The following is a 20197-nucleotide window of genomic DNA, read 5'->3' as shown; positions in this document are numbered from 1 at the left end:
ATCTGCCTAAAGAAACTAAAGACCTATATATAGAAAACTATAAAACACTGGTGAAAGAAATCAAAGAGGACACTAATAGATGGAGAAATATACCATGTTCATGGATTGGAAGAATCAATATAGTGAAAATGAGTATATTACCCAAAGCAATTTATAGATTCAACGCAATCCCTATCAAGCTACCAACAGTATTCTTCACAGAGCTAGAACAAATAATTTCACAATTTGTATGGAAAAACAAAAAACCTCGAATAGCCAAAGCGATCTTGAGAAAGAATGGAACTGGAGGAATCAACCTACCTGACTTCAGGCTCTACTACAAAGCCACAGTTATCAAGACAGTATGGTACTGGCACAAAGACAGAAATATAGATCAATGGAACAAAATAGAAAGCCCAGAGATAAATCCACGCACATATGGACACCTTATCTTTGACAAAGGAGGCAAGAATATACAATGGATTAAAGACAATCTCTTTAACAAGTGGTGCTGGGAAATCTGGTCAACCACTTGTAAAAGAATGAAACTGGACCACTTTCTAACACCATACACAAAAATAAACTCAAAATGGATTAAAGATCTAAACCTAAGACCAGAAACTATAAAACTCCTAGAGGAGAACATAGGCAAAACACTCTCTGACATACATCACAGCAGGATCCTCTATGACCCACCTCCCAGAATATTGGAAATAAAAGCAAAAATAAACAAATGGGACCTAATTAACCTTAAAAGCTTCTGCACATCAAAGGAAACTATTAGCAAGGTGAAAAGACAGCCTTCAGAATGGGAGAAAATAATTGCAAATGAAGCAACTGACAAACAACTAATCTCAAAAATATACAAGCAACTCTTGCAGCTCAATTCCAGAAAAATAAATGACCCAATCAAAAAATGGGCCAAAGAACTAAATAGACATTTCTCCAAAGAAGACATACAGATGGCTAACAAACACATGAAAAGATGCTCAACATCACTCATGATCAGAGAAATGCAAATCAAAACCACTATGAGGTACCATTTCACACCAGTCAGAATGGCTGCGATCCAAAAGTCTACAAATAATAAATGCTGGAGAGGGTGTGGAGAAAAGGGAACCCTCTTACACTGTTGGTGGGAATGCAAACTAGTACAGCCACTATGGAGAACAGTGTGGAGATTCCTTAAAAAACTGGAAATAGAACTGCCTTATGATCCAGCAATCCCACTGCTGGGCATACACACTGAGGAAACCAGAAGGGAAAGAGACACGTGTACCCCAATGTTCATCGCAGCACTGTTTATAATAGCCAGGACATGGAAGCAACCTAGATGTCCATCAGCAGACGAATGGATAAGAAAGCTGTGGTACATATACACAATGGAGTATTAGTCAGCCATTAAAAAGAATACATTTGAATCAGTTCTAATGAGGTGGATGAAACTGGAGCCTATTATACAGAGTGAAGTAAGCCAGAAGGAAAAACATAAATACAGTATACTGACGCATATATATGGAATTTAGAAAGATGGTAACAATAACCTGGTGTACGAGATAGCAGGAGAGACACTGATGTATAGAACAGTCTTATGGACTCTGTGGGAGAGGGAGAGGGTGGGAAGATTTGGGAGAGTGACATTGAAACATGTATAATATCATGTAAGAAACGAGTTGCCAGTCCAGGTTCGATGCACGATACTGGTTGCTTGGTGCTGGTGCACTGGGACGACCCAGAGGGATGGTATGGGGAGGGAGGAGGGAGGAGGGTTCAGGATGGGGAACACATGTATGCCTGTGGCGGATTCATTTTGATATTTGGCAAAACTAATACAATTATGTAAAGTTTAAAAATAAAATAAAATTTAAAAGAAAAAAAAAAAAGAAAGTTAACTGAGCAAGAAATAAACTCACTCTCTGCTGCAGACAGAGATTTTGAGGCCTATTACAACATCTAATATTATCATAATTAATAAATACATCCTCCATCATATTTTAGGTGTGTTAAACTCTTCTCTTTAGGGTCAGCAACAAATCGGGCTTCCCTGGTAATTCAGCCGGTAAGGAATCCACCTGCAATGCAGGAGACCCCAGTTCAGTTCCTGGGTTGGGAACATCCACTGGAGAAGAGAAAGGCTACCCACTCCGGTATTCTGGCCTGGAGAATTCCATGGACTGTATAGTCCATGGGGTTGCAAAGAGTTAGACACAACCAAAGAGTATGCACATGTTTTATGGAGAAAATTGTATATTTATAAAAGACATTTGAAAGACATACAAATGATGATGTGTTCATGACTGGGAAGTTCTCCCCCAGATTGACTATAAATTTTATGAACTTCCAATCAAATTCAAATAAAACGAAGAATAGCCAAGATCCAGAGGGGTAGGAAATGGTAGATAAGAATTCCTTCAAAGAATTCTTTCAAAGCTAGAGCCATTAAAATATAGTCATATTGCTGGAAGAATGAATAAATACACCTATGGAAGTGAATAGAAAGGCCAGAAACAGATATAGATAGATAAATAGATAAGCCAAATACACAACACAAGAAGCAGACTTTTTTTTTTAATTTTTTTTTTTTTTTAAGCCTACAGCACCCGGTATTCCCAGGCGGTCTCCCATCCAAGTACTAACCAGGCCTGACCCTACTTAGCTTCCGAGATCAGACGAGATCGGGCGCATTCAGGGTAGTATGGCCATAGACAAGAAGCAGACTTTTTAAAGAAATCAGAGACAGGGACTTCCCTGGCAGTCCAGTGGTTAAGACACCATGTTCCCACTGCAGGGGGTGCAGGTTCAATTCCTGGTTGGGGAACTAGAATCCCACCATGCCATGCAAAGCAGCAAAAATAAAAACAAAATAAAAAGTCAGGGAGAAACCATATGCAATTCAATCAGCGGTTCTAAGATAATTAACTATCCATATGAAGACAAGATAAAGTTAGAGGGGTGGAAAAGGGTGGGAGGTGAAAGGGAGGTTCAAGAGGGAGGAGAAATAGGCACACTTATGGCTAATTCATGTTGATATATGGCAGAAATCAAACCAATATTGTAAAGCAGTCAATCAATTAAAAATAAATAAACATAATTTTAAAAAATGATAAGATAAAGTTAGAGCAAAACTGTAAAACCTTTAGAAGAAAACAAAATATCTGTACAAATTTTTAGGATACACAAACAGTTCATGCAAATCAACAAAAAAAGGAACAACCCAACTGACAAAAGGGCAGGAGGCCTAAAGAGACATTTCTCCTAAGAAGACATGTGGATGACAAATAGACACGTGAAAAGATGTTCAACATTGGTAATTATTCAGTTCAGTTCAGTTTAGTTCAGTCGCTCAGTCGTGTCCGACTCTTTACAACCCCATGAATCGCATCACGCCAGGCCATCCTGTCCATCACCAACTCCTGGAGTTCACTCAAACTCACGTCCATCAAGTCAATGATGCTATCCAGCCATCTCATCCTCTGTCATACCCTTTTCCTCCTGCCCCCAATCCCTCCCAGCATCAGAGTCTTTTCCAATGAGTCAACTCTTCACATGAGGTGGCCAAAGTACTGGAGTTTCAGCTTCAGCATCATTCCTTTCAAAGAACACCCAGGGCTGATCTCCTTGCAGTCCAAGGGACTCTCAAGAGTCTTCTCCAACACCACAGTTCAAAAGCATCAGTTCTTCGGTGCTCAGTCTTCTTCACAGTCCAACTCTCACATCCATACATGACCACAGGAAAAACCATAGCCTTGACTAGATGGACCTTTGTTGGCAAAGTAATGTCTCTGCTTTTGAATATGCTATCTAGGTTGGTCATAACTTTCCTTCCAAGGAGTAAGCGTCTTTTAATTTCATGGCTGCAGTCACCATCTGTAGTGATTTTGGAGCCCAAAAAAATAAAGTCTGACACTGTTTCCACTGTTTCCCCACCTATTTCCCATGAAGTGATGGGACCGGATGCCATGATCTTAGTTTTCTGAATGTTGAGCTTTAAGCCAACTTTTTCACTCTCCTCTTTCACTTTCATCAAGAGGCTTTTGAGTTCCTCTTCACTTTCTGCCATAAGGGTGGTGTCATCTGCATATCTGAGGTTATTGATATTTCTCCCAGCAATCTTGATTCCAGCTTGTGCTTCATCCAGCCCAGCATTTCTCATGATGTACTCTGCATATAAGTTAAACAAGCAGGGTGACAGTATACAGCCTTGACGTACTCCTTTTCCTATTTGGAACCAGTCTGTTGTTCCATGTCCAGTTCTAACTGTTGTTTCCTGACCTGCGTATAATGCAAATCAAAACTACAGTGAAGTACTACCTCACACCAGTCAGAAAGGCTATCCTTAAAGAATCTACAAATAACAAATGCTAGAAAGTGTGTGGAGAAAAGAGAACCCTCCTACATTTTTGGTAGGAATGGAAACAGGTGCATCCACTATGGAAAACAGTATGGAGGTTCCTCAAAAAACTAAAAATAGAGTTGCCATATGATCCGGAAATCACACTCCTGGGCATATATCCAGACAAAACTCTAGTTCAAAAGATGTATGCACTCCTATGTTTATAGCAGCACTATTCACAGTAGCCAAGACATGGAAACAACCTAAATGTCCATCAGCAGATGAATGGATAAAGAAGATGTGGTGCTTCTTCTACAATGGGATACTACTTGGCCATAAACAAATGAAATAATGCCATTTGCAGCAACATGGATGGATCTAGATACTATTATACTAAATGAAGTCAGAAAGAGAAAGACAAGTACCATATGATATCACTCACATGAGGAATCCAAAATATGACACAAATGAATATATCTATGAAACAGAAACAGACTCACAGACATCGAGAACAAACTTGTGGTTGCCAAGGGGGAGGCAAGTAGAGGAGGGATGGATTATGAGTTTGGTATTAGCAGGTGGAAACTAATATACACAGGATGAATAAACAACAAGGCCCTGCTGCTGCTACTGCCGCTGCTAAGTTGCTTCAGTCGTGTCCGACTCTGCGCGACCCCATAGACGGCAGCCCACCAGGCTCCCCCGTCCCTGGGATTCTCCAGGCAAGAACACTGGAGTGGGTTGCCATTTCCTTCTCCAATGCAGAAAAGTGAAAAGTGAAAGTGAAGTCGCTCAGTTGTGTCCAACTCTTCACGACCCCATGGACTGCAGTCTACCAGGCTCCTCTGTCCATGGGATTTTCCAAGCAAGAGTACTGGAGTGGAGTGCCATTGCTTTCTCCGCAACAAGGCCCTACTGTAACTATATTCAATACCTTGTGATAAACCATAATGGAAAAGAATATGAAAAAGAATGTATGTATGTATATATGTGTGTATATAACTGAATCACTTTGCTGTAACAGCAAAAATTAACACAACATTGTAAATCAACTATACTTCAATAATTTTTCCAGTCAAAACATTTTTTCATTTTTATTATAGTTAATTTATAATTTTGTGTTACTGTACAGCAAAGTGAATCAACTATACAAAAATGTATATCCCCTCTTTTTTGGATTTCCTTCCCATCTATGTCATCACAGAGCATTGAGTAGGCACAGTTTCCTGTGCTATACAGTAGGTTCTCATTAGTTATCTATTTTATACATAGTATCAATAGTGTCTGTGTGGTTTTTGTCGCTAAGTCATATCTGACTCTTTTCCACCCCATGGACTGTAGTGCACCAGGCTTCTCTGTCCATAGAATTTCCCAGGCAAGAATAGTAGAGTGGGTTGCCATTTCCTTCTCCAGGAGATCTCGACCCAGGAATTGAACCCCCATCTCCTTCACTGGCTGGCAGATTCTCTACCATATGAGCCACCAGGGAAGCCTCACCAATAGTGTATATATGTCAATACCAATATCCGCATTCATCCCAAACTCCCCTTAGTGTTCATATGTTTGTTCTCTATGTCCGTGTCTATTTCTGTTTTGCAAATAAGATCATCTATACCATTTTTCTAGATTCCACATATATGCATTAATATATGACATTTGTTTTTTCTGATTTACTTCACTGTATGACAGTCTCTAGGTCAATCTGCATCTCTACAAATGATCCAAATTCATTCCTTATGACTGAGTAATATTCCATTGTATACATATACCATATCTTCCTTAGCCATTCCTCTGCTGATGGACATTTAGCTTGCTTCCACATCCTGGCGAGTACAAACAGCACAGCAATGAACACTGGGGTGCATGCATCCTTTTGAATTATGGTTTTATCTGGTTATATGGCTGGTAGTAGGATAACTGGGTCATATGGTAGTTCTATTTTTAGTTTTCTGAGAATCCACCACACTGTTCTCCATAGTGGTTTATCAACTTACATTCCTACTAATAGTGCAAGAGAGTTCCTTTTTCTCCATGCCCTCTCCAGCATTTATTGTTTGTAGATTTTTTAATGAGGGCCCTTCTGATGGGTGTGAAGTGATACCTCATTGCAAAAAATAAAATACCTGTACAACTGAGAGTAAAAAAGTTTTCTTAACAAGTAACTACAAATACAAACCATAAAGGGAAAGAGAAATAAATTTGAGTACGTTTTATATTCAGGGAGATATTTGTACTTGCTTGCTTGTCTCTGCACAAAGAAATCCAGAAGGAAGGAAATAACAGTGCTGGAGGGCTAGACAGATGGAGAATATGATTGAAAGAAAATCATTTCATTTATATTTACAAGAGTGTTAACCATGTGACTATAGTATCCATTTTAAAAATAAGTTTTTTTATTTATGGTATCTTCAAAGGATTCCATAAGTAAAGTGAAAAGACAAGCCACAATCTGAGGCAAGATGTTTATGGTCACATAAAATTGTATTAGTATGTTGGACCACATAAAGAAATTTTTAATAAGAAAAAAGACATTTCAATAAAAACTAGGCAAAAGTATGAACACACGAAACATAGAAATGAAACCTGATGGGCAATAATACGATGAAAGGTTACTCAACTTCATAATAACTAGAAAAATGCTCCTTAAATTTACATTGCAGTACAATTCCACCCTCATAAGGGTAGCAGTAATGAACAAGTTCAATAGCACCCAGTGTTGATGAGTTCCTGGGGAAGCAGGGTCTTTATATGCTTCTAGAGGAAGTACACATTGGCACCATCACTTTGAAGAGCAATTTGGTAAAATCTAATTAAGTTAAAGACGTGTATATCCTGTAATCCAGCAGTTAACATTTCCAAGTATATACTAGAGAGTGTATGCACAAAATAATATTTAAAGAACAATCACAGTAGCACTGTTTATAATAAAGAAAAATTGGAAACCTTCTAAATGACCATTGGCAAATAAAAAAAAAGATAAAGAGTTGTAGTCTATTCACAGAATGGAAACATTAAATGAATGAAATAGAACTACATGTATTAACATGGCTGCTGCTGCTGCTGCTAAGTCACTTCAGTCGTGTCTGACTCTGTGTGACCCCAGAGACAGCAGCCCACCAGGCTCCCCCATCCCTGGGATTCTCCAGGCAAGAGCACTGGAGTGGGTTGCATTTCCTTCTCCAGTGCGTGAAAGTGAAAAGTGAAAGTGAAGTCACTCAGTCGTATCCGACTCTTTTCGACCCCATGGACTGCAGCCCACCAGGCTCCTCCATCCATGGGATTTTTCCAGGCAAGAGTACTGGAGTGGGGTGCCATTGCCTTTTCTGATTAACATAGCTAAATCCCCAAAAAAACCTAAGATTAGGTTTAAAAAGCAACTCCCTTAAAGATATGTACAATATGGTATCATTTATATCAAGTTTTTAAAACACTGAAAATACATACTATACATTGTCTGTTGGTACAGTCATATGTGATGATTGTAACAAAACATAATAAAGACAACCAAAATAATCCCTGTCAGTGGTTTGTTATCAGTGGGAGTGAAGAGAATAGAATAAGGGCACCTAAGCGACTTCAACTGTACCTGTAATATCCTATCTATTTTTTGAGGTTCTTTCATGTGGGCCATTTTTAAAGTCTTTATTCAATTTGCTACAATATTATTCCTGTTTTAAATTTTGGTTTTTTGGCTGTGAGGCATATGGGATCTTAGCTCCCCAGCTAGAAACCAAATCTGCACCCCTCCATTGGAAGGCAAAGTCTTAACCACTGAACTACCAGGGAAGTCCCTATTATTTTTTCATCTAAAGAAAATATGGCAGGATATTGACGTATAACAAATAAAGCAGGTTAGTGGATAATAGGTGATGAGCACAGCAGAGTCTGCTAGATACTTCTCTATAGCTTTTTACATAATGAATACATTTTTAAAGTTGGACCCAGACTGTAAATAATGTAAGAATCTTTAAGAGAATGGCAACATTTATCCTTTACTCTATGTCCTATTTTTTAAAAATTCATTGCTATACTTTTTATTAAAGTGCAAATATACAAATATAAACCATAAACTGTAATAATCTATTCTTTAATATAAATATGACTCTTGAGGGTGGGTATAATTTAATTTTTCTAATAAAAACTCTTTTCAAAACTTCAAAAAGGAAATAAAAGAAAAAAATGAAGTTTCACTTTTAAGATGATAAACTAAATCAAGGCCACAGTCTTCTCTTTTGGGAGCAAATCCATAAAAATGTTGGCAAAATTGTTAATATATGCTTAAGTTTAAAACAAGAAAGGACACTCTAGTTGACTACAAAATGTGAAGAATCCATGAAAGGCAAAAAAATAGAGAGAAAGCTGAAAGCCACAAAAGGATGCCACTGGCCAGGATATAAAACAAAAACAACTCACACCCCACCACACCCAAAAAAAAAAAAAGATGGGAAAAAAAGGAAAGGGTGGAAAAGCAAAAAATGTTTCTCACTCATAGAGAAAACTCAGGGCCAGAGAAGTCCTGAGTCAGTGGTGACTAACAGAGACCTGGTAACAAGAATACAGATGTAAGCCTGCACATTCCCACTACTACCAAGCATCAGCATGAAGGTGTCTGCCTCCAGGGAGGAGCAGTGATTGTGGATGCTTAGGTAAGAGAGACAGGTGCTATCCCAGATAGAAGGGGAACATTGCTAGTGGGCCAGGCTCACTCATGCCCATATCATCCCCCAGGTGTCCTCCTCGGTAAAGCAGTAATTGTGGTTCCCACCCAATCTGACAAATGTTCTGTGCACAGAACAGGCAGACACTAAGGGTCACTCAACTAAAGATAAGCACACAGGGATGGTTCACCAAACATCAACAACCTGAGAGAGGGAAACTTTGCAAACAGGACTGCTAATTCCAAGGAAATAGACTCAGGAAAGCAATTATGACAGGATTTTTTATTAACAAAATGTTTTACATACTTAGAAAAGTATGAGGATAACATAACCATTAACTAAAAAGGACAGGCTATGAAAAATCACATCTTAATAGAAATTAAACTTTTGATATTTAAAAAAAAACTCAATAAATGGGCTGAGTTGCAAAATAGATACATCTAAAGAAGGAATCTGAGGCCAGAAACTTTAAGAACAGGGAAACAAAGAATGGAAAAGAAGAAACTACATAAGAAAATTAGTGAGGGGAAAGTAGGGGGAAGAAAAACAAACATTAAACATAGCCCACAACTGAAGACATACATGTAACTTCAGAAAGAAAGGACCCAAGGCGTGCTAAAATAAATCTCACACACACCTACCAGAAGTGAAAACTTGAGATAAAACCTCTATGATTAAAACAGCATGATACCATGCATGACTAGACACAGGCCAATGGAACAAAAGAGAAAATCCAGAAATGCAAAATTTTAGTTTTCAATAATGTACTATCTCAAATCAGCAGGGAAAAGATGGGCTTTAAGGAAAAAATTGTGTTGGTACACTAGACTATCAGAGAGAAGATAAAACTTGATCAGTTTCTTATACTACACCCCAGGATAAACTCCAAACAAATCAGAGTTCTAAAAGTTAAAAATGAAACCATGCAAGTATTAGAAAAAAATGGATGAAAATTCAGCATGATTGGAAAAAGTGGGAAAAACTTTTCTTACTCTGTTTCAGAATCCAGAAGTAATTAAAAACAAAAACATAAATTTGACTTCAAGAAAGTCAAGGTTTTACAGGACCAAAAAAAAAAAAAATCAATAGCTCCTGTATACTAACTCTAACCAATTATAATTTGCAGTAGGAAAAAAAAAAAAAAGATATCAGTACCATAATGTATCTTCAGTTCAGTTCAGTTCAGTCGCTCAGTCGGGTCCAACTCTTTGCGATCCCATGAATCACAGCACACCAGGCCTCCCTGTCCATCACCAACTCCCAGAGTTCACTCAGACTCACGTCCATAGAGTCAGTGATACCATCCAGCCATCTTATCCTCTGTCGTCCCCTTCTCCTCCTGCCCCCAATCCCTCCCAGCATCAGAGTCTTTTCCAATGAGTCAACTCTTCACATGAGGTGGCCAAAGTACTGGAGTTTCAGCTTTAGCATCATTCCTTCCAAAGAAATCCCAGGACTGATCTCCAGAATGGACTGGTTGGATCTCCTTGCAGTCCAAGGGACTCTCAAGAGTCTTCTCCAACACCACAGTTCAAAAGCATCAATTCTTCGGCACTCAGCCTTCTTCACAGTCCAACTCTCACATCCATACGTGACCACTGGAAAAACCATAGCCTTGACTAGACGGACCTTTGTTGGCAAAGTAATGTCTCTGCTTTTCAATATGCTATCTAGGTTGGTCATAACTTTCCTTCCAAGGAGTAAGCATCTTTTAATTTCATGGCTGCAGTCACCATCTGTAGTGATTTTGGAGCCCAAAAAAATAAAGTCTGACACTGTTTCCACTGTTTCTCCATCTATTTCCCATGACGTGATGGGACCGGATGCCATGATCTTCGTTTTCTGAATGTTGAGCTTTAAGCCAACTTTTTCACTCTCCACTTTCACTTTCATCAAGAGGCTTTTGAGTTCCTCTTCACTTTCTGCCATAAGGGTGGTGTCATCTGCATATCTGAGGTTATTGACATTTCTCCCAGCAATCTTGATTCCAGCTTGTGCTTCTTCCAGCCCAGGGTTTCTCATGATGTGCTCTGCATATAAGTTAAATAAGCAGGGTGACAATACACAGCCTTGATGAACTCCTTTTCCTATTTGGAGCCAGTCTGTTGTTCCATGTCCAGTTCTAACTGTTGCTTCCTGACCTGCATACAGATTTCTCAAGAGGCAGGTCAGGTGGTCTGGTATTCCCATCTCTTTCAGAATTTTCCACAGTTTATTGTGATCCACACAGTCAAAAGCTTTAGAATATACCTAATAACAAATGTGCAAGCAATAGTACAGCTATAAGATTTAATTTAAAATAATTAAAACATGACCTAACTTAAAAGATAATCCATTTTTGAGAATGGGAAGATTTATCATAATAAAGTTATCAATTCTTTCCCGAATAATCTAGAAATTCAATGTAATCATAATTATGTTAGGTAGGTAGAATAGGGAAAAGGAGTCCAAAATGGCGGTGGCTAAAAGACAAGGAAGGTCCGAGGACCAGAGTGAAGTCTTCAGGCAGAACAAACAAAACAAACAGCACTCCTGGCTAAGCCCAATTTGCATAGGGCAGGCCCAGGTGGAGCACCAAACAGCCAGGAGTGCTGTTTGTTCTGCCTGAAGTCTTCACTCTGGTCCTCGGACCTTCCTTGTCTTTTAGCCACCGCCATTTTGGACTCCTTTTCCCTATTCTACCTACCTAACAATTCTAATACCAATAGTATTTTTCAAGGAATTGCATTAGGTGATTCCAAAATGCATATGAGGATGGAGAAGGGAAAACTGGGCGAAGGCAATCAAAAGGTACAAATTTCCAATTACAAGTATTAACAGTGTAATGTACAATATGATAAATATAATTAACAGTGCTATATGTTATATATGAAAGATGTTAAGAGTAAATCCTGATAGAAAACCTAGAGATAAACCCACACACCTATGGGTCACATAATCTATAACAAAGGAGGCAACATTATACAATGGAAAAAAACCGACTCTGTAATAAGTGGTGCTGGGAAAACTGGACAGCTGCATGTAAATTAATGATATTAGAACACTTCCTAATGCCATACACACAAACAAATTCAAAATGGACTAAGAGCCTGAATGTTAGACTTGACACTATCAACTTCTAGGAGAAAACACAGACAGAACACTCTGACATAAACCACAGCAAGATCTTTTTTGACCCATCTCCCAGAGTAATGAAAATGAAAACAAAATAAACAAATGGAACCTAATTAAACTTAAAAGCTTCTGCACAGCAAAGGAAGCCATAAATAAGACAAAAAGGCAACCTTCAGAATGGGAGAAAGTATTTTCAAAGCAAATGACAAAGGTTTAATCTCCAAAATAAAGAGCTCACGCAACTCAATATGAAAACAACAAACAACCCAATTTAAAAAATGGGCAGAAGATCAAAATAGACATTTCCCTGAAGAAGACACAAAGATGGCCAAAAAGCATATGAAAAGATGCTCAACAACACTAATTATTAGAGAAATGCAAATCAAAACTACAATGAGGTGTCACCTCACGCTGGTCAGAACGATATCATCAAAAAATCTACAAACAATAAATGTTGGAGAGGGTGTGGAGAAAAGGGAGCCCTCCTGCACTGTTGGTGGGAATGTAAATTGATGCAGTCACCATGGAGAACAAGGGCTTCCCAGGTGGTGCTAGTGGTAAAGAACCTGCTTGCCAATGCAGGAGACGTAAGAGACAGAGGTTCGATCCCTGCATCAGGAAGATGCCCTGGAGAAGGAAATGGCAACTGACTCCAGTATTCTTGCCTAGAGAATCCCATGGACAGAGGAGTCTGGTGGGCTACAGTCCATGGAGTCATAAAGAGTCGGACATGGACCAAGAACAAGACGGCAGAGGAGCGGGTGGATGTGGAGTACATCTCTCTCCATGGATACATCAGGAATACACCTTCAGACACAGAAGTGTATGCAGAACACCAGCTGAGAGCAGACAAGAGTACCTGACCAGCGGAAAAGAATATAAAGAATCACACAAAACTCAGTAGGAAGTGGGAAGTGGGGGGAAAACAGGAGCGTTAGTAGGACTGGACCTGCCCTCAGCAGGTGGAGAAACTGAAACAGAGGTCTAATCCCCACACTGGGGCAACTGTCTGGGTCAGAGGAGAAACATTTAAGGCTGAGAGTGAAAGAGCTGATCTGTGGCAGCCTAAATGGAATGGGAATCAGACAGTCCTTACTGCGGCCGTACATAACTCAGACAGGGACGCAGGTCCCCTAGAAGGCACAGTGGCTGGGAGCTAGAGTTTAGGGATTGTGGAGCTTCCCAGGGTGAGGGCTGCTGGTGACTGTGGAAAGATGGAATTAGGGGATGTGAAGGACAAGATCGTGGTGGGAAATGCCTGTGGAGCAGTCAGGCAGCCATGGGAGCTAGGGGATATTGCTGACTCATGAGTAGGTGGTGGAGCCATTACCATAGCCTCTCTCTCCCCACAAGCCAGCATCTGCAGCTGAACAATAGAGAGGCTGGTCCATCAAGTGCCTGACACACCCGAACTACAGAGTAGGACCCCACCCAGGGTGCCCCTTTAAGTGCCTGATGCACCAATCTACAGAGTAGGACCCCAGCCAGGGGGGCCCCTCTATGTGCCTGAATGGACGGAGCTATGGAAAAGACTGGCCAAAGAGGCCTTCTGATTGTCAGCTACCAGAGGCTCACAAAAAGACACTGATAGGACCACAACTCCTGCAATGGAGGCAGTCCATGTCCCTACACACTTGGCACCGCCAGGGTCCCCACAACTCAAGCAGCTGCACCACCTTCACACTCAACACTCACTGGGGCAGAGCTGCCACAGGCAAAAAAAAAAAAGTCTTGCATCTATGCATGCAGGGTCACTTCAGTTGTGTCCAGCTCTTTGTCACCCTGTGGACTGTGGCCTGCCAGGCTTTTTTGTCAAGGGAGTTCTCCAGGGAAGAATACTGGAGGGTACTGGCCAATACTGGTTTCCATACCCTTCTAGAGCACTGTATTTCCTGCTGCCCTACCTGCCAACTCCCCTGAATACCTGGTGCTGCCAGAACCACTTGTGACCCAAGCAGCTGCACCACCTCCACACCTGACCCTCATTGGGGCAAACCCAAATGCTCCAGGGCAGCCTAAGGAGCAAACCCCAGTGGATGACCCACATGCAGAGGTGGAAATAAAACCACAATTGAAATCCAGGATCAGTGTGGCTAAGGAAGAAGACCCAAAACCTTCCCACCAGCCTTACAAGCTGTGGATTAAATCCACAGGATCAACTAGGCAGACTCTGTGTCTATGGAATATATAAAAGGACACTGAGAGCTCCCACAAAAGAAAATGCACTAGTTCTGATAGCTGTGGACATTGAAGGCAAGAACACACAGGAGTAGGACCAGATTAGATTATGAGATGCACCCCACAGCAGGTCCAGAGACCAGCACAGTGTTGGAGGGCATCCTAGGAAGGTGGGGTGGGCTGTGACTCCCAGTGAGGGAAAGGACTCTGACAGCAGTGACTCAAGAAAAAAACATTTATTATTTTTGTGTTTTGACTTGTTCTATAGATTCTTCTGGATTTTTTTTCCTTTTTTTTTTTCCCATTTTCCCCCCTCTGTTGTAGTTGTCAATTTTATTGGCAGTATGAAATCTAATTAAGCTTTTGGGCTTTTTTTTTCCCTTAGTCACATTTTTTATTGTTGTTATAAACCTCTACCTCTACATTGGACATTTGCTGTTCTGTGGAGTTTTCCTCTTTTTTTATGTTTTTTTTTTCTTCCTTTCTTCTTTCCTTTTTTTCTTTTCTCTTTTTTTAATTTTAATTTTTAAAATCTATCGTTTTTTCTATATTTATTCCTTTGTTTGCTTTTCCTACTATTCTTTTCCCCTCACAGTTAATCTTTAATGTATATAAATCTTCTTTATCTACCTCTATTTAACTTTGCATATCTATTCTTTCTTTCTTTTCTTTCTTTCCTCTCCTCTCAACATATTTGTTAGCTTTATTTTCATTGCCTTATTCCCCACTTGGCACCTTGCTTTGGCTTTGTTTTCTAGTCTGTGCTTTAGTTAGTTTTGTTCTTAACTGGTAAATATAATTTTTGGTTTCCTTTGGTTGCCAGGTCAATCTATTGTACTTTATTTTTGTTGGACTGTTTTGATTTTGCTTATGGGTGTATATGTATATGTGTATGTTCCATTATTTCAATTATTATTTGTCTGATTTTGTAACTACCATTTGTCTGGGGTTCATCTTTGGTTTCTCGTTTTGGGGTATTTTTTTCAATCTCAATGCCATAACAAACCACTTGTGGAATCTTCATTCCTGACCAGAGATCAAGCCCTGAGCCTTTGGAGTGGGAGCACTGACTCCAAGACGCTAGACTACCAGAGAACTAACCCTCGGGAGTATCAAATAGTGAGAACTCACACAAAGGAAACCACTTGAATACAAGACCCAGCATCACCCAACCACCAGTAGCACCCTGTGCAGGAGCTTCATCTAAACAACAAACAAAAGTACAAACCCAATCAGCAGCAGACAGGATTACCACCTTACTGAGCCTTGCCCATCAAAGGGGGGGGAAAAAATTCAGCACAAATCTCACCCTATATGATGCTTACAGAAACCACTGGACCAACCTTAGGGAAAAGGAGACCTCAAACACAGTAAGTTTAAAAAAATAATAATAATGAAAAGGCAGAGAAATACTACACAAATGAATAAACAAACTAGAAACACAGAAGTCCAAATAAATGAAGAGGAAATAGGCAAACTCCTGAAAAAGAATTCAGAACAATGATAGCAAAGATGATCAAAACCTTGAAAACAGAATGGAGAAAATTAAAAAGAATCAATTAACAAAGACCTACGAGAATTAAAGAATAAACATACAGAGACAAACAACACAATTACTGAAATTAAAAATACTCTGAAAGGAATCAATAGCAGAATATCTGAAGCAGAACAAATCAGTGAGTGGAAGATAAAATGGTGGAAATAACTTCTGAAGAGCAGAATAAAGCAAGAAGAATGAAAAGAACTGAGGATAGTCTCTGAGATCTCTGGGACAATATAAAATGCACCAACATTTGAATTATAGGGGTCCCAGGAGAAGAGAAAAAGAAAATTTTTGAAGAGATTATAGTTGAAATTTTCTCCAACATGGAAAAGGAAATAATCAATTAAGTCCAAGAGGTGCAAAGAGTCCCATATAGGATAAACCCAAGGAGAAACAAGCCAAGACATATACTAATCAAACTAACAAAGATTAAACACAAAGAAAGAATATTAAAAACAGTGAGGGAAAAGCAATAAGTAACATACAAGGGAAACCCATATGCTTAACAGCTGATCTTTCAGCAGAAACTCTGCAGGCCAGAGGGGAATGGCAGGATATATTTAAAGTACTGAAAGGGAAAAACCTACAACCAAGATTACTGTACCTGGCAAGGATCTCATTCAAAATTGACAGAGAAATAAAAAGCTTTTCGGAAAAGCAAAAGTTAAGAGAATTCAATACCACCAAACTAGCTTTACAACAAATGTTAAAGGGACTTACATAGTCAAGAAATACAATGGAAGAAAAAGATCTACAAAATCAATCCCCAGACAACTAAGAAAATGGCAATAGGAACATATATATCAATAATTACTTTGAATGTAAACGGATTAAATCCTCCAACCAAAAGACACAGACTGGTTGAATGGATACAAAAACAAGATCCATATATATGTTGGCTATACTTCAGACCTAAAGACACATTTAGACTGAAAGTGAGAGGATGGAAAAATATATTCCATGCAAATGGGAAGCAAAAAAAAACTGGAATAGCAATCTTCATAACAAACAAAATAGGCCTTAAAATAAAGACTATTACAAGAGAAAAGGAAGAACACTATATAATGATCAAGGGATCAATCCAAGACGAAGACATAACAATTGCAAATATCTATGCACCCAACATAGGAGCACCTCAATACATAAGACAAACACTAAAAGACATAAAAGGAGAAACTGACAGTAAAACAATAATAGTAGGAGACTTTAACACCCCACTCACACCAATGGACACATCATCAAAACAGAAAATTAATAAGGAAACACAAGTCTTAAATGATACATTAAGTGAGATGGGTCTCATTGATATCTTCAGGACATCCCATCCAAATGTAAAGAATGCACCTTCTTCTCAAGCACACATGGAACATTCTCCAGAATAGACCACATTTTGGGTCACAAATCAAACCTCAGTAATTTTAAGAAAATTGAAATCATATCAAGCATCTTTTCTGACAACAATGCTTTGAGACTAGATATCAATTACAAGAAAAAAAACTGTAAAAAACACAAACACATGGAGATTAAACAATATGCCTCTAAATAACCAACAGGTTATTGAAGAAATCAAAAGGGTAATCAAAAATTTTCTAGAAACGAATGACAATGAAAACATGTCAAGTCAAAACCTATGGGATACAGCAAAAGCAGTTCTAAGAGGGAAGTTTATAGCAATACAATCCTACCTCAAGAAACAGGAAAAACATCAAATAGACAACCTAACTTTACACCTAAAACAACTGGAAAAAGAAGAACCGAAAAAAAAATTAGCAGAAGGAAAGAAATAATAAAGATCAGAGCAGAAATAAATGAAAAAGAAATGAAAGAAACAATAGTAAAGATTAATAAAACTAAAAGCTGGTTCTTTGAGAAAGAGTCAGACATGACTGAAGTGACTTAGCACAGCACATGGAGAACAGTATGGAGGTTCCTTTAAAAACTAAAAATAGAACTACCATATGATCCAGCAATCCCACTACTGGGCATATACTCAGAGAAAACCATAATTCAAGAAGACATGTGTACCCCAATATTCATTCCAGCATTATGTACAATATTCAGGATGTAGAAGGAACCTAAATGTCCATTGACAGATGAATGGATAATGCAGATGTGGTACATAGAGGCTTCTGGCTCAAGATGGTGGAGTAGTGCTCTTATCTCCTCCTGTGAGAAAATCAAAACTGCAACTAGCTGTTGAACAACCATCAGTAGGGAGATGCTGGAACCCACCAAAAAAGATACCCCATGTCCAAAGACAAAGAATAAGCCATGCAAGATGGTAGGAGGGGCACAATCATGATAAATACAAATTCCATACCCACTGAGTGGTGGCAACAGACTGGAGAACAACAGCAGCAAAGTACCTTCACTATTGTGAAGGTTCTGAACCCCATGTCAGGCTCCTCAGCCTGGGGATCTGACAAAGGGACTGGGAATCCCCAGGGAATCTGGCCTTGAGTGCCAGCAGGATTTGATTATAGGCTTCCAGAGGACTGAGGGAAACAAAGACTATAGTCTTGGCGGGCACAAACAAAATTTTTCACACACCAAAACCCAGAGGAGAGGAGCAGTGACCCCACAGAAGATTGAACCAAAACTACCTGCTAGTGTTAGAGGGCCTACTGTGGAGGTGTGGGTCAGCAGGGGATCGCACAGGAAGCGGGGTGCTGGAAGGTCTCCCTTGGTATAAACCCTCTGGAAGTTAACTGTTAACTCTACCATAGAGCCTACAGACCCCAGGGCTGGGTTGCTTCAGGCCAAACAACTACCAGGGAGGGAGTGCCACCCACCCATCACCAGATAATTGGATTAAAACTTTACTGAGTGAGGCCCTGCCCACTGGAGCAAGACCCAGTTTTTCCCATTGCCAGTCCCTCCCATAAATGAAAAATGAAGTCGCTCAGTCTTGTCCAACTCTTTGTGACCCCATGGACTGTAGCCTACCAGGCTCCTCTGTCCATGGGATTTTCCAGGCAATAGTACTAGAGTGGATTGCCAGTCCCTCTCATGAACAAGCATAAATGGCCTCTCAGCCTCATCCATCAGAGGGCAGATAGGAGAAGCAAAAAGCAGCACCGTCTCAAGCAGCTAAAACAAAAACCATATTACAGAAAGTTAATCACGACGAAAAAGCAGAAAGTTATGTTCCAGATGAAGGGACAAGATAAAATCTCAGAATAACAACTAAGTGAAGTGGAGATAGGCAACCTTCCAGAAATAGAATTCAGAATGATAGTGAAGATGATTCAGGATCTCAGAAAAACAATGGAGGCAAAGAAGGATAAAATGCAATAAATGTTTACCAAAGACCTAGAAGAACTAAAGAAGTAACAAACTAAGATGAATAATACACTAGAAGAAATCAACAGCAGAATAACTAAGACAGAAGAATGGGTAAATGACCCGGAGGACAGAATGGTGGAAATCACTGCCACAGAACAGAATATAGAAAAAGAATGAAAAGAAATGGAGACAGCCTAAGAGACCTCTGGGAGAACATCAGACACACCAACATTTGCATTATAGGGGTCAGAGAGAGAAGACAGAGAGAAAGGAGCTGAGAATATTTGAAGAGATAATAGCTGAAAACTTTCTGAGCATGGGAAAGGAAATAGTCAACCAAGTCCAGGAAGCACAGAGAGTCCCAGAAAGGATAAACACAAGGAGTAACACACCAAGATAAATAGTAATCAAACTGACAAAAATTAAAGACAGAGATAAACTATTAAAAGCAACACAGGAAAAATGACAAATAACATATAAGGGAACTCCCATCAGGCTACCAGCTGATTTCTCAACAGAAACTCTACAAGCCAGAAGGGCATGATATATTTAAAGTGATGAAAGGGAAGAACCAACAACCAAGAATACTATACCCAGCAAGACTCTCCTTCAGTTTTGATGGAGAAATCAAAAGCTTTCCACACAAACTAAGGTTAAGAGAATTCAGCACCACCAAAACAGCTTTACAACAAATGCTAAAGGAACTTCTCTAGGCAGGGAACACAAGAGAAGGAAAAAGACCTACAGAAAATAAACCCCAAATAATTAAGAAAATGGTAATAGGATCATACATATTGATAATTATGTATCAATATGTATCATAGACTGACTGGGTGGATGAAAACATGTGCATGTATGTACTTCTACTTACCACATCACTCTGCTTGACCCCCCCCAAATTCTATGTGATTATTTTATATTGTTAAATTAATCCCAGTTGTACTGGGAATGTACAACACCAAGCATTAATCCTAATGTAACCTATGGACTTTGGATGACATGGCAGCATAGGTCTATCACTGTAACAAATGTACTACTTTAGTGAAGATGTTGATAATAGGGGATGCTGTGCATGTGTGGGAGCAGGAAGTATATGGAAAATCTCTG

The 20197-nt window shown here is 39.4% G+C and overlaps 1 long non-coding RNA gene and 1 other non-coding gene across 2 annotated transcripts in view; both read right to left on the bottom strand.

The window, feature by feature from the left end:
* Nucleotides 1-20197, bottom strand: part of LOC139184159 (uncharacterized) — a 154760-nt gene that overhangs the window by 43896 nt on the left and 90667 nt on the right. The gene's annotated exons all lie outside the window — the stretch shown is intronic.
* Nucleotides 2568-2686, bottom strand: LOC139184247 (5S ribosomal RNA). Its single transcript, XR_011567841.1, has one exon. It is a non-coding gene; the product is annotated as a 5S ribosomal RNA (ribosomal RNA).

Source organism: Bos indicus, chromosome 7 (genome assembly GCF_029378745.1).
Source record: "Bos indicus isolate NIAB-ARS_2022 breed Sahiwal x Tharparkar chromosome 7, NIAB-ARS_B.indTharparkar_mat_pri_1.0, whole genome shotgun sequence".
In the NCBI taxonomy this organism is placed as follows: domain Eukaryota; kingdom Metazoa; phylum Chordata; class Mammalia; order Artiodactyla; family Bovidae; genus Bos; species Bos indicus.
This window is presented reverse-complemented; position numbering and strand designations above follow the sequence as displayed.